The following is a 12064-nucleotide window of genomic DNA, read 5'->3' as shown; positions in this document are numbered from 1 at the left end:
TCAATCCATGAAAATAGTTTTAAGGATTTCTATAAGTCAATGTAAATTTAAAACTAAATTTTCTATTCAAAAATAACCAAAACTAACAGAAAAACTGCTGTTCCACTCCTAAATTACATGGTACTTATTTCTGAAGATCTCTGGTGGAATTAATACATTAAAAATTACATTGGGGGACTTCCCTGGTGTCCAGTGGTTAAGAATCCGCCTTCTGGGCTTCCCTGGTGGCACAGTGGTTAAGAATCCACCTGCCAATGCAGGGGACACGTGTTCGAGCCCTGGTCCATGAAGATCCCACATGCCACGGAGTAACTAAGCCCATGCGCCACAACTACTGAGCCTGTGAGCCTAGAGCCCGTGCTCTGAAACACGAGAAGCCACTGCAATGAGAAGCCCGCGCACGGCAACAAAGAGTAGCCCCCACTCACCATAACTAGAGAAAGCCCGCGTGCAGCAACAAAGACCCAGCGCAGCCAAAAATAAATAAATAAAATAAATTATTTTTAAAAACAAACAAAAAAGAATCCGCCTTCCAATGCAGGGGATGTGGGTTCGATCCCTGGTCGGGGAATTAAGATCCCACACACCACGGGCAACTAAGCCCGTGCACCACAACTACAGAGCCCATGCACTCTAGAGCCTGCGCGTCACAACTACTGAACCTGTGCGTCTCAACGAACAATGCCATGTGCCACAATTAAGAACCAATGCCGCCAAAAGTAAAATAAATAAATATTTTTTAAAAATTGCAGGGACAATGTTTTAAAAAAATTAAATTGGTAGCTATACTTACAATGAACAACCTGAAAAATAAATTAAGAAAACAATTCCATTTACAATAGCATTACAAAGAATCAAATAAATTTAGGAATAAATTTAACAAAAGATGTGTAAAACTTACACTCTGAAAACTACAAAATATTGTTGAAAGTAAAGAAAATTTAAATAAATGGAAAAACATATGTTCATGGATTGGAAGACTTAACATATTAAAATGGCAATATTCCCCAAATTGATCTAAAGAGTCAACAGAATGCCTACCAAAATCCCAGCTGACTTCTTTGTAGAAACTGACAAGCTGATCCTAAAATTCATATGGAAATTCAAGGGACATAGAATAGCCAATACAATGATGAAAAAGAACAAAGTTAGAGGACATACTTCCCCAATTTTAAAACCAGGCAACAGTAAACAAGACAGTGTGGTACTGGCATACGACAGACTTAAAGATCAATGGAAAAGAACTGAGAATACAGAAATAAATCCTCACATTTATGGGCAACTGATTTTCAACAACAGTGTCAACACAATTCAATGGGGAAAAGATAGTCTTTTCAACAAGTGGTCATGGGACAACTGGATATCCACATGCATAAGAATGAAGTTGGACTTCTACCTCACATCGTATGCAAAAGTTAATTCAGAACGGTTCATAGGACTTCCCTGGTGGCGCAGTGGTTAAGAATCAGCCTGCCAATGCAGGGGACACGGGTTTGATTCCTGGTCTCGGAAGATCCCATATGCTGCAGAGCAACTAAGCCCGTGCACCACAACTACTGAGCCTGCAAGCCACAACTACAGAGCCCGTGCACCGCAACTACCGAAGCCCACATGCTCTAGGGCCCGCATGCCGCAACTACTGAGCCTGCGTGCTGCAACTACTGAAGCCTACTTGCCTAGAGCCCATGTTCCACAACAAGAGAAGCCACCACAATGAGAAGCCTTCTCACTGCAACGAAGAGTAGCCCCCGCTTGCCGCAACTAAAGAAAGCCCGCGCACAGCAATGAAGACCCAATGCAGCCAAAAAATAAATAAAACTTAAAAAAAAAGATACTCAAAAATGTTTAAAAAAACAAAACAAAAAAAAATCGTTCATAGACCTAAACGTAAGAGTTGAAACTATAAAAGTCTTAAAGGAAAACACAGGGGTAACTCTTTGTAATCTTGTATTTGGCAATGGTTTCTCATTTATGACACCAAAAGCAAAAGCAATAGCAATGAGCAGTAAAAGGAAAAGTAGATAAAATGAACTTAATCAAATTTAAAAGTTTTGTGCCTCAAAGGATACCACCAAGAAAGTGAGAAGACTAGTGCTGTGAATAGCAGCACTATTCACAATAGCCAAGACATGGAAACAACCTAAATGTCCATCGATAGATGAATAGATAAAGAAGATGTGGTACATATACACAATGGAATACTGCTCAGCCATAAAAAAGAATGAAATAAGGCCATTTGCAGCAACATGGATGGACCTACAGATTATCATACTAAGTAAGTCACACAGAGAAAAACAAATACCATATGATATCACTTATATGTGGAATCTAAAATATGAGGGCTTCCCTGGTGGCACAGTGGTTGAGAGTCCACCTGCCAATGCAGGAGACACGGGTTCGAGCCCTGGCCCGGGAGGATCCCACATGCCGTGGAGCAATTAAGCCCATGTGCCACAACTACTGAGCCTGCACTCTAGAGCCCATGAGCCACAACTACTGAGCCCACGTGCCACAACTACTGAAGCCCGCGTGCCTGGAGCCCGTGCTCCACAACAAGAGAAGCCACTGCAATGAGAAGCCCGCGCACCGCAAGGAAGAGTGGCCCCCACTCGCCGCAACTAGAGAAAGCCCGCATGCAGCAGCGAAGACCCAACACAGCCAAAAATAAATAAATAAATAAATAAATTTAAAAAATAAAATAAAATATGACACAAATGAACTTATCTATGAAACAGAAACAGACTCAGAGACATAGAGAACAGACCTGTGATTGCCAAGATGGAGGGAGGGTGGGGGAGGGACAGAGTGGGAGTGTGGGGTTAGTAGATGCAAACTATTATGTATAGGATGGATAAACAACAAGGTATTACCGTATAGCACAGGGAACTATATTTAATATCCTGTGATAAACCATAATGGAAAAGAATATAAAAAAGAATGTGTGTGTGTGTGTGTATATATATATATATATATATATAAATAACTGAATTTGCTGTAGAGCAGAAATTAACACAACATTGTAAATCAACTATACTCCAATAAAATTTTTTTAAAAAGAAATACAATATTGTAACATAAAAAAAAAGAAAGTGAAGATTATTCACTGAATAGGACAAAATATTTGCAAGTCATATATCTAATAAGGATTTGTATCCAGAATATACAAAGAACTATTACAACTAAATAGTAAAAAGACAACCAAATTTAAAAGTGGGCAAAGGTGGGCTTCCCTCGTGGCGCAGTGGTTAAGAATCCGCCTACCAATGCAGGGGACACAGGTTTGAGCCCTGGTCCGGGAAGATCCTGCATGCCGCAGAGTAACTAAGCCCATGCGCCACAACTACTGAGCCTGTGTGCCACAACTACTGAGCCTGTGCTCTAGAGCCCGTGCGCCACAACAAGAGAAGCCACCGCAATGAGAAGCCCACGCACCGCAACGAAGACCCAATGCAGCCAAAAATAAATAAATAAAATAAATAAACTAAAAAAAAAAAAAAGTGGGCAAATGATCGGAAAAGACAGTTCTTCAAAGATGATATAAAAATGATCAATAAGCAAATGCAAAGACGCTCAACATCATTAGCTATGGGGGAAATGCAATCAAAACCACAATGAGATACCACTTCACTCCCACTAACACAACTATAATAAAAAAGACAGATCATAATAAGTGTTGGCAAGAAGGTAAAGAATATGGAAACCTGATGGGAATGTAAAATGATGCAGCCACTTTGCAACAGTCTGGCAGTTCCTCAAAAAGTTAAACACAGAGTTATCATTTGACCCAGCAACTCCGCTCTTAGGTATATACCCTAAAGAAATGAAAATATATGTTCACATAAAAACTTGTACATGAATGCTCACAGTCTTGGTAGCATTACGCTTACACCATATAAAAGTTTTTTGAAAAGTGACAAGTAATCTACATCTAAATGCAGATGAAAAATAATCAGTTTAGGATGGGACTGGGCTCTCTGGAGAAGAGTCTTGAACACTATCATTAAGTAACCTAGCAGACTAATGGACTAAAATAACATTTTCAGCACTACATGCAATGGAATGTTCATTAAGACATATCTAATACTTACTAGCCTTTTAAAAAAACTCTGCAGCAATACTGTGCATTTATAATTTTGTGAGTGGACAGTCTGAAAAAGATCACAATAACAGAAAAACATTTACATCACTCTACTAAGAGTCCAAAGAGAGTAAAAAAATATCAGCTCCCCTGTGCTGTAAAATCCCAAAACAGAGTCAACAAACTATCTTTAATGGCCAAAGAGATGCACCTAACCTTGGCAGTTTTAATCATTCTAGTGAAATTCTGCACTGAAAAAATAAATATTCATAAATATGATAAATCTTTTCCTGGATAATAAAGGACTCTACAATCATTTGGTACTGCAAACTTTTCCAAAGAAACTACAGGGATGTAGTATGACTTGATTCTTCCAAACGTCTCTGAACAGCTATATTAGGAGTTTTTATCATACAAATTAGTTTATTTTTTTATATATAAATTTTATTTATTTATTTATTTTTGGCTGCATTGGGTCTTTGTTGCTGCACGTGGGCTTTCTCTAGTTGCAGCGAGCGGGAGCTCTTTGTTGCAGTACACGGGCTTCTCATCGCAGTGGCTTCTCTTGTTGTGGAGCACGGGCTCTAGGCACGTGGGCTTCAGTAGTTGTGGCACACAGGCTCAGCAGTTGCAGCGCACGGGCTCTAGAGTGCAGGCTCAATAGTTGTGGCGCAAGGGCTTAGTTGATCTGCAGGCATGTGGGATCTTCCCGGACCAGGGCTCGAGCCCGTGTCCCCTGCATTGGCAGGCAGATTCCTAACCACTGCGCCATCAGGGAAGCCCCTATTTCTTTTTTTTTATACCATCACATTAAAACAAAAGTCATGGTCTATGTTAAGCTAAACCTAACTACTTCCAATGAAATTGTTAATAAAAGGTGCCAAGTGTAATTGAGATGTTTTCACTTTCTTGGTTTTTTTTTTTTAATAGGAATGTCTATAAACAATCTGGCTACAAAGGCAATAGAAATTCACCTACTCTAATCAGTAAAAAACCGATAAGGGCCCATAAACATATAGCTTGCAAAAAATTAATATACAAGAATTTACGTTTAGGGAGTTCTCTGGCGGTCTAGTGGTTAGGACTCTGGGTTTTCACTGCTGTGGGCGGGGATTCAACCCCTGGTGGGGGAACTAAGATCCCACAAGCCCTGCGGCACGGCCAAAAAATAAATAAAAAGTAAATTTAAAACATTTTTAAAAGAATTTACATGTCTTTTAAAAAATCCATAGCACTTATACTTCTTCAGATTCTGATCAATTACAGCCATCAGAAGCGTACGTATTAATCTCACCAATCAATGTAAAGAAAGGTGAACTCCGACTGGCTGGCATACTCAATGGAGTTTGAAATCTGAGCAAAGGAAGGAGAAATATTTGATCACTGATGCCATGTCGTTGATCAGAAAAGTGTCTCCAAATACCGTTGCCACCCCGTGCCCTTGGCTTTTCAGAAGTAGTGACTGTCTAAAAATTGTAGTTTGTAAGTAATATTTTCGTAAGAAACTTTCTGGCAAATGGATAGTGAATCTCATAAGGATCTCAGAAAAGGCCCCAAATGCATAAAGAACAGATGGAGAAGACAGGAAGCGAACAGGGGAAACAACAAAGATTTTTAAAGTTGGAGTGGGCGAAGTTTTATTTTTAAAGTGTTTCAAAGAAAGAATCTGGGCGCCCTTTCTTTCTCAATTATCACCTGCTCTAAGGGAGGGGTCTTTCAGATTTCCGCAGAGCTTAGAATGCACCGAAGTTTCAACATCCGCAATGGAAAAAGGAGGCCTGTGACAAAACGAAACCCCCAAGGAAGGTGGGCCTTTCCACCCCTCTTCAGATACGGCAGCTGGAAGCATGAAAACAAGAAATACACAGGATCCGATTCCGTGAGGCTCGGTCCGGGGTTCCCGGGGTTCCCGGGGTTCCCGCGCGTCCGTCTTCCCCAAGCCCTTCTACCTCAAGGGGCACCCAACTTCCCCGGCCGCTCGCCTGGGAGTCCCAGCATAGGCCCAGGCCCCTCGGGGGGCACTGCTCCGCCTTGCGGGCGCCCCAACCGCCCTCCCCGCCAGCCGAGCCGCGGCGGCTCCCAATCCCCCGGCCGGCCCCCTCTCCTCCCAACGGCCGGCCGGGGACACCAGCTCAGAGAGCAGGCCAGCGCCGCACCAGGCCCGACCCCGCCAGCCCGGCCCGGCCCGCCTGCCACTCACTGACCGGTTCGAGAAACCCCAGTCTCCCGCGGCTAGCGCAGCGCAGTACTCTTCGCCTTCACTTCGCACCGCCGCGCCGCAGCTACCGCCGCAGCCCGCGCCTTTTGTTGTCGTGGGTTCTCCCGGCAACCAGCAAAATCCGCGCTGACGCGCCTCCGCCCCTCAGGGCGGCCGGAAGCTCCCCAGACCCCGCCCCCGCCCGCCAAGCCCCGCCCATGCCCCCGCCCCGTCAGGGAGGAGCCTAGAGCCGGCCACCTGGAGGCCCCGCCTCCCATATTAGCGCCAAAGTAAATACTACCCAGGGACCCCTCTCATAGTGCTGAGCCAGAGAACTCTCCAGGAGTTTGTAAGATGAATATGAGAAAGAGTCACATTGCTTTCAATATTTTAGCTACCAATTCCGTTTATTTTTATTGAAGTTAAGTTCGCATAACATAACATGAACCGTTTTAAAGTGTACAATTCAATGGCGTTTTAGACATTCACAATGTTGTGCAACCAGCACCTCCGTCTTTTTCCAAAACATTTTCATCACCCCAAAAGGAAAGCCTCATACCAGTTAGCAGCCACTCCCATTCCTCTCTTCCCCAGCCACTGGCGACCACTAATCTGCTTTCTGTTTTCTATGGATTTACCTGTTCTGGGCATTTCATAGTCATAGAATCATACAATTTGTGGCCTTGTGTCTGGCTTCTTTTGCTAAACGTTTCCCAGGTTTACCCATGTTGTAGCATATATCAGAACTTTAATTCCTTTTTATGGATGAATAATATTACGTTATGTGGACATACCACATTTTATTTATCCATTCATCAGCTGAGGGATATGTGGGTTGTTTCCACTTTGGGGATAATATGAATAATGCTGCTATTAACATCATGTACAAGTATCTGTTTAATGTTTTGTTTTGTTTTTTTCAGTTCTTCTGGGTATAGACCTAAGAATGAAATTGCTGGATCATATGGTAATTCTATGTTTAACTTTTCCAATTTACTTTTAAATGCCTCAATGCCTCCCATTTTTAATAGCACCATCTAAGCATCTTCAAAAAGCAGTCCTTCTCTCATAAAACTTAAAAGTGAAAGTGGGAAAAAAAGCTGCTTAAATTATTAAATTGAATTATTTTGAATTTTTAAAATCCAAAGATGTGAATTTGTTAATTATGTTGCACTTTTAGAATTTTTTTTTTAAAGTTGCCCATCATGACTGGTCTGCTGACAAAACTGCAATGAATAACAGTAACAATTTAGGTTTGGGAAATCCCGGGAAGACTAGGCAGCAGGTTTCAGGAGGCCACATGTCTGCAGACGAGGTCAGCAAATGCCTAACAGGATTGGAATGGGACATTTCCTGTTGCCCCCAAATTGGTGTCTTGAGTCCAAAGTTGAAGAGAAGGGGTCACTTAAGTTCCCCACATTGTAAAGTAGACACCAGTCATTATCACCCCCTTCACCCCCAGGATTTACAGCAGAACAAAACTAATTCCATTCCAACTCCAATCCTATCTCCTTTTATAGCCCTTATAAAGAGGGACTTGGGGTGTTGAAGGAGAGTCATGGGGTCTTGGTCCTTGTGGAGTGGGGAATAGAGGGTTCACAAGTAAGAGGCATCTCTCTTAAGTCAAAGGAGGCTCTAAGAGTGACCTGGAGAGCCTGGGGGAGCGGCACCAAGGGGAAACTGGCCTTCTGGTTGGACAGGGCTAGGGGAGGAGGCTGCATGTGCCTCTCTACACTGAAGCAAAGCAATTGGATCGCAGTGCAGGGAGGGCGCTGGACTGGAGCAGCCTGCACGCCCACCATTTGGCAGGGCAAGAACCTGTGATTTTCCTTTGTTTCCCATCTTGCCCTCACAAATCCTTCCTGCACACCTGCTATAGTGATCTATGCAGGACACAAACTTGACCACAAATCTGCCCTTTGCCTATACCATTTCTGTGACGTCGTGGAGAATATTACTACTTAGCAGCTGGAATGAGAAATCCATGTAGAGAGAGAGACTTCTTTTGCTGAGAAGATGCTTTGCCAGCCTACACCCAGGTGGAAGTTAAGTCTCCTGGGTTTGACCTTTGGTAGGTACCCGGGCTTCAGAGAAGAAGACGGTGTTGCGCATATGAACCAGGAGAATTATTTGACTGCTCTTGAGAAGGAATGAGAAAGATGGAAAGCCCAAGATGCTGAGAAGAAGCTGAATCAGAGAGAGGGAAAGGATAGCTGATAAAGGAATTCCAGGGAGAACAGAAATGGCTAATGGAGATCTTTAGGTTGCATGCTGTGAGGAAGGTGAACCTCTTCCTCTCTCTCCCCTGCAAAATCTTCAGTAAAGTCTACATTGCTAACCGAGGTATTTGTGACAGAGGATTATTTGTAGCAACTTAAAGATCTGCCAGCCCCTAAGTCAAGTCTGGTGCTGGACAAAACCACGTGAACCTAGAAGGCAGAGGATTAGAAGAAAGCTGAAGTCTGGCTTACATGTCAGTGATGTTTTACTTCACTAATAAACCAACACAATGTAAATTAAAATGATAGGGACTTCCCTGGTGGTCCAGTGGTAAACAATCCGCCTTCCAACGCAGGGGACGCACGTTCGATCCCTGGTCGGGGTACTAAGATCCCACGTGCTGCAGGGCAACTAAGCCCACTTGCCACAACTACTGAGCTCGTGTGCCTCAACTAGACAGCCCGCATGCTGCAAACTACAGAACCCACGCACTCTGGAACCCACACACCACAACTACAGAGCCCATGTGCCCTGGAGCCTGCGTGCCACAACTAGAGAGAGAAAACCTGCATGCCACAACTAGAGAGAAACCCACGAGCCACAACTAGAGAGAAGGTCGTACACCACAACTAGAGAGAAACCTGCATGCCGCAATGAAGAGCCTGCACCACAACGAAAGATCCCGCACGCCTCAACAAAGACCCTGCATACTGCAACTGACCTGACGTAGCCAAAAAAAAAAAAAAAAAATTAATTAAATAAATATTTTTAAAAATTAAAATGATAAACCATTTTCGCCTATAAAGTTGGCAACATCTTTTCATAATGTAATACGGGCAAGCATTCAGTGAGACAGACTGTATATTTGCACATTTTGCTGTATATTTTGCTGATAGGGCAAGCCCTTCCTCATTATTGTAACTTTCTTGACTATTCTTAGCATTTCTCTTCCAGAAGAACTTTTGAATCAGTTTGACATTTTCCAGAAGAAAGTTCCATTGAGATTTTTTTAATTGAATTGCAGTTAAATTTTAAAAATTTATAACACATTTTTATAAACATAGAGGACAAATTTTAAAATGTATAAACTGCATGGCTCTTTTATGAAAAAGATTAAACGGCTCTCATGATAAGGTCCAGTCTTCTTGACATGGTATACAAAGGCCTTCCTTAATCTACTTTTTGCCTACCTTTCTAGACTCATCCCTGTTATTTCTTGCCTCACATTTTATTCTCCAGCATCAGCAGAGACCATATATTATTTATTTTTATGCCCCCAATGTTGAGCAGCATTTAATACATAGTAAATACTAAGCTCGTCACAGAGATGCAACAAATATTTATGGAAATAAAAAACTAAAAAACAGACAGCAAGTAATTTGCTCAAGGCTACATGGTTGGTAAGTGGCAGAGGCAAGACTGAAGCCTATATGTGTCAGATGACAAAGTCAACACTGCCTCCTCAAAGGTTGAGCTCAGCTATAGCTTTCTACATAATGTACGTCTCTCTCTCTCTCTCTCTCTCTCTCTCTCTCTGTTCCCCTCTCGGTCTTTCTCTCTCCCTGTATTTACTCAAATCAGGATCCAAACATGCTTCACATGTAGCATTTGGTTGACAGGTCCCTTAATTCTCTTTTAGTAACAGTTACCTCCACCTTTTTAAAAACTGTGGTAAAATACACATAACATAAAATTTACCATCTTGACCATTTTTAGGTATGCAGTTGAGTAGTGTTAAGTCCATTCACACTGTTGTTCAACAGATTTCCAGAACTTTCTGTCTTGCAAAACTGAAACTCTATACCCAGTAAACAACAATTCCCCATTCACCCCTTTCCCCCCTGGAAACCACCATTCTAATTTCTGTCTCTATGAATTTGACTACCCTAAGTACCGCATATAAGTGGATTCATATGGTATTTGTCCTTTTGTGACTGACTTATTCTCTTAGCATAGTATCCTCAAGCTTCACCCATGTTGTAGTGATCTTGGGTGGCCTAGGCCTGCAGCGGCTTGAAGCGGGGTTTTGGTTCCCGGCCAGTGACTGAGGTTGGGTCGTGGCGGTGAGAGCACCGAATCCTAGCCACTAGACCAGTGGTCAGTGACAAGGCCCTGGCCCTAAGTCTTTGCAGAAGAAGAATTCCCACAAAGATGGAAAGTAGTGAAACAAGTAAAGTATTTATTAAGAGAAAAAAAGAGTACAGTATGTGTGGATAGACACACAGGAGGGCTCAGAGAGAGAGTCGCGCCCTCGTGGCAGTTTAAATCACTTATATGGGGCATTTCTTCCATGTTTCCTTTGACCAATCATTTTGATTTGTCTGATTCAGAGTCCATATTTGGTGTATCTCAGGCTTTTCCCATGTGTGCGCATGCATCTCTTAGCCAAGATGGATTCTACCAACGAGGCCTATGTGTAGGTTTGGTCAGTTGGCATGACTCCCCTTTTGACCTCCAAGGAGCCTTTCTGCACATGTGTAGTCGGGAAGGTCTCCTGACTTCGAGAATGAGGTCTCTTATCTTCTATCTAGGCAGGGCTGAGCCTCCTCTCTCAGTTGTCCTGTTATTCCCGTCTCAGAGTATCGGTCCACAAGGAACGAACTCAAACCGTTTGCCCTGAGGGCCCATCTGTCTCTTGCCTCAGTAGCATGTGTCAGAATTTCTTTCCTTCTTTTTTTTTTTTTTTTAAAGGTTTTATTTATTTATTTATTTATTTATTTATTTATTTATTTATTTATGGCTGTGTTGGGTCTTCGTTTCTGCGTAAGGGCTTTCTCTAGTTGCGGCAAGCGGGGGCCACTCTTCATCGCGGTGCGCGGGCCTCTCATTATCGCAGCCTCTCTTGTTGCGGAGCACAGGCTCCAGATGCGCAGGCTCAGGAGTTGTGGCTCACGGGCGTAGTTGCTCCGCGGCATGTGGGATCCTCCCAGACCAGGGCTCGAACCCGTGTCCCCTGCATTGGCAGGCAGACTCTCAACCACTGCGCCACCAGGGAAGCCCTTTCTTTCCTTCTTAAGGCTAATATTCCACTGTATGCATATAAAATTTTGTTTATCCATTCATCTCTTGTTGGACACTTGAGTTGCTTCCAACTTTTGGCTATTGAAAATAATGCTAAGCACAAAGGTGTACAACTATCTCTTCAAGATCCTGCTTTCAGTTCTTTTGGGTATATACCCAGAATGGAATTGCTGGATTGTGTGGTAATCCTATCTTCAATTTTTTGAGGAACTGCCGTACTGTTTTCCATAGCAGCTTCACCATTTTACAATCCCACCAACAGTACACAAGGGATCCAATTTCTCCACATCCTCACCAATGCTCACCTTTTTTTTTTTTTAATCACTTATTTGTTGAAGAAACTGTGCCATTTGTCCTTTAGAACATCTCACATTCTGTCTTTGGCAATGGCATCTTTGTGTTGCCATTTAACTTGTTCCTCTTTTTTCCTACATTTCCTGTAAACTTGTAGATCTAGATTCTTGATTAGATTCAGGCTCAATTTTTCTGGCAAGAATACAGGGCTGTGTACTTCCCTATTGCAACACACCAGTAGGTACATGATGTCT

The 12064-nt window shown here is 42.7% G+C and overlaps 1 protein-coding gene across 9 annotated transcripts in view; it reads right to left on the bottom strand.

Moving 5' to 3' along the window:
* Nucleotides 1–6481, bottom strand: part of KIF27 (kinesin family member 27) — a 96051-nt gene extending 89570 nt beyond the window's left edge. For 5 of the 9 annotated variants that reach the window (XM_082401132.1, XM_082401137.1, XM_082401135.1 and 2 more), the window contains exon 1: nucleotides 6283–6480. The gene's annotated coding sequence lies outside the window, so the exon portion shown is untranslated. Of the gene's footprint in view, nucleotides 1–5773; nucleotides 5918–6282 lie in introns of all 9 variants that reach the window. The other 4 variants (XM_082401134.1, XM_082401136.1, XM_082401133.1 and 1 more) reach the window with 3 other exon arrangements.
* Nucleotides 6482–12064: the final 5583 nt, after the last annotated feature.

The sequence above is a fragment of the Balaenoptera borealis genome (assembly GCF_965194805.1).
Source record: "Balaenoptera borealis genome assembly, chromosome: 8".
NCBI classification, from domain to species: Eukaryota; Metazoa; Chordata; class Mammalia; order Artiodactyla; family Balaenopteridae; genus Balaenoptera; species Balaenoptera borealis.
Note: the sequence above shows the minus strand (reverse complement) of the source record. Positions and strands in the feature narration are given on the sequence as shown.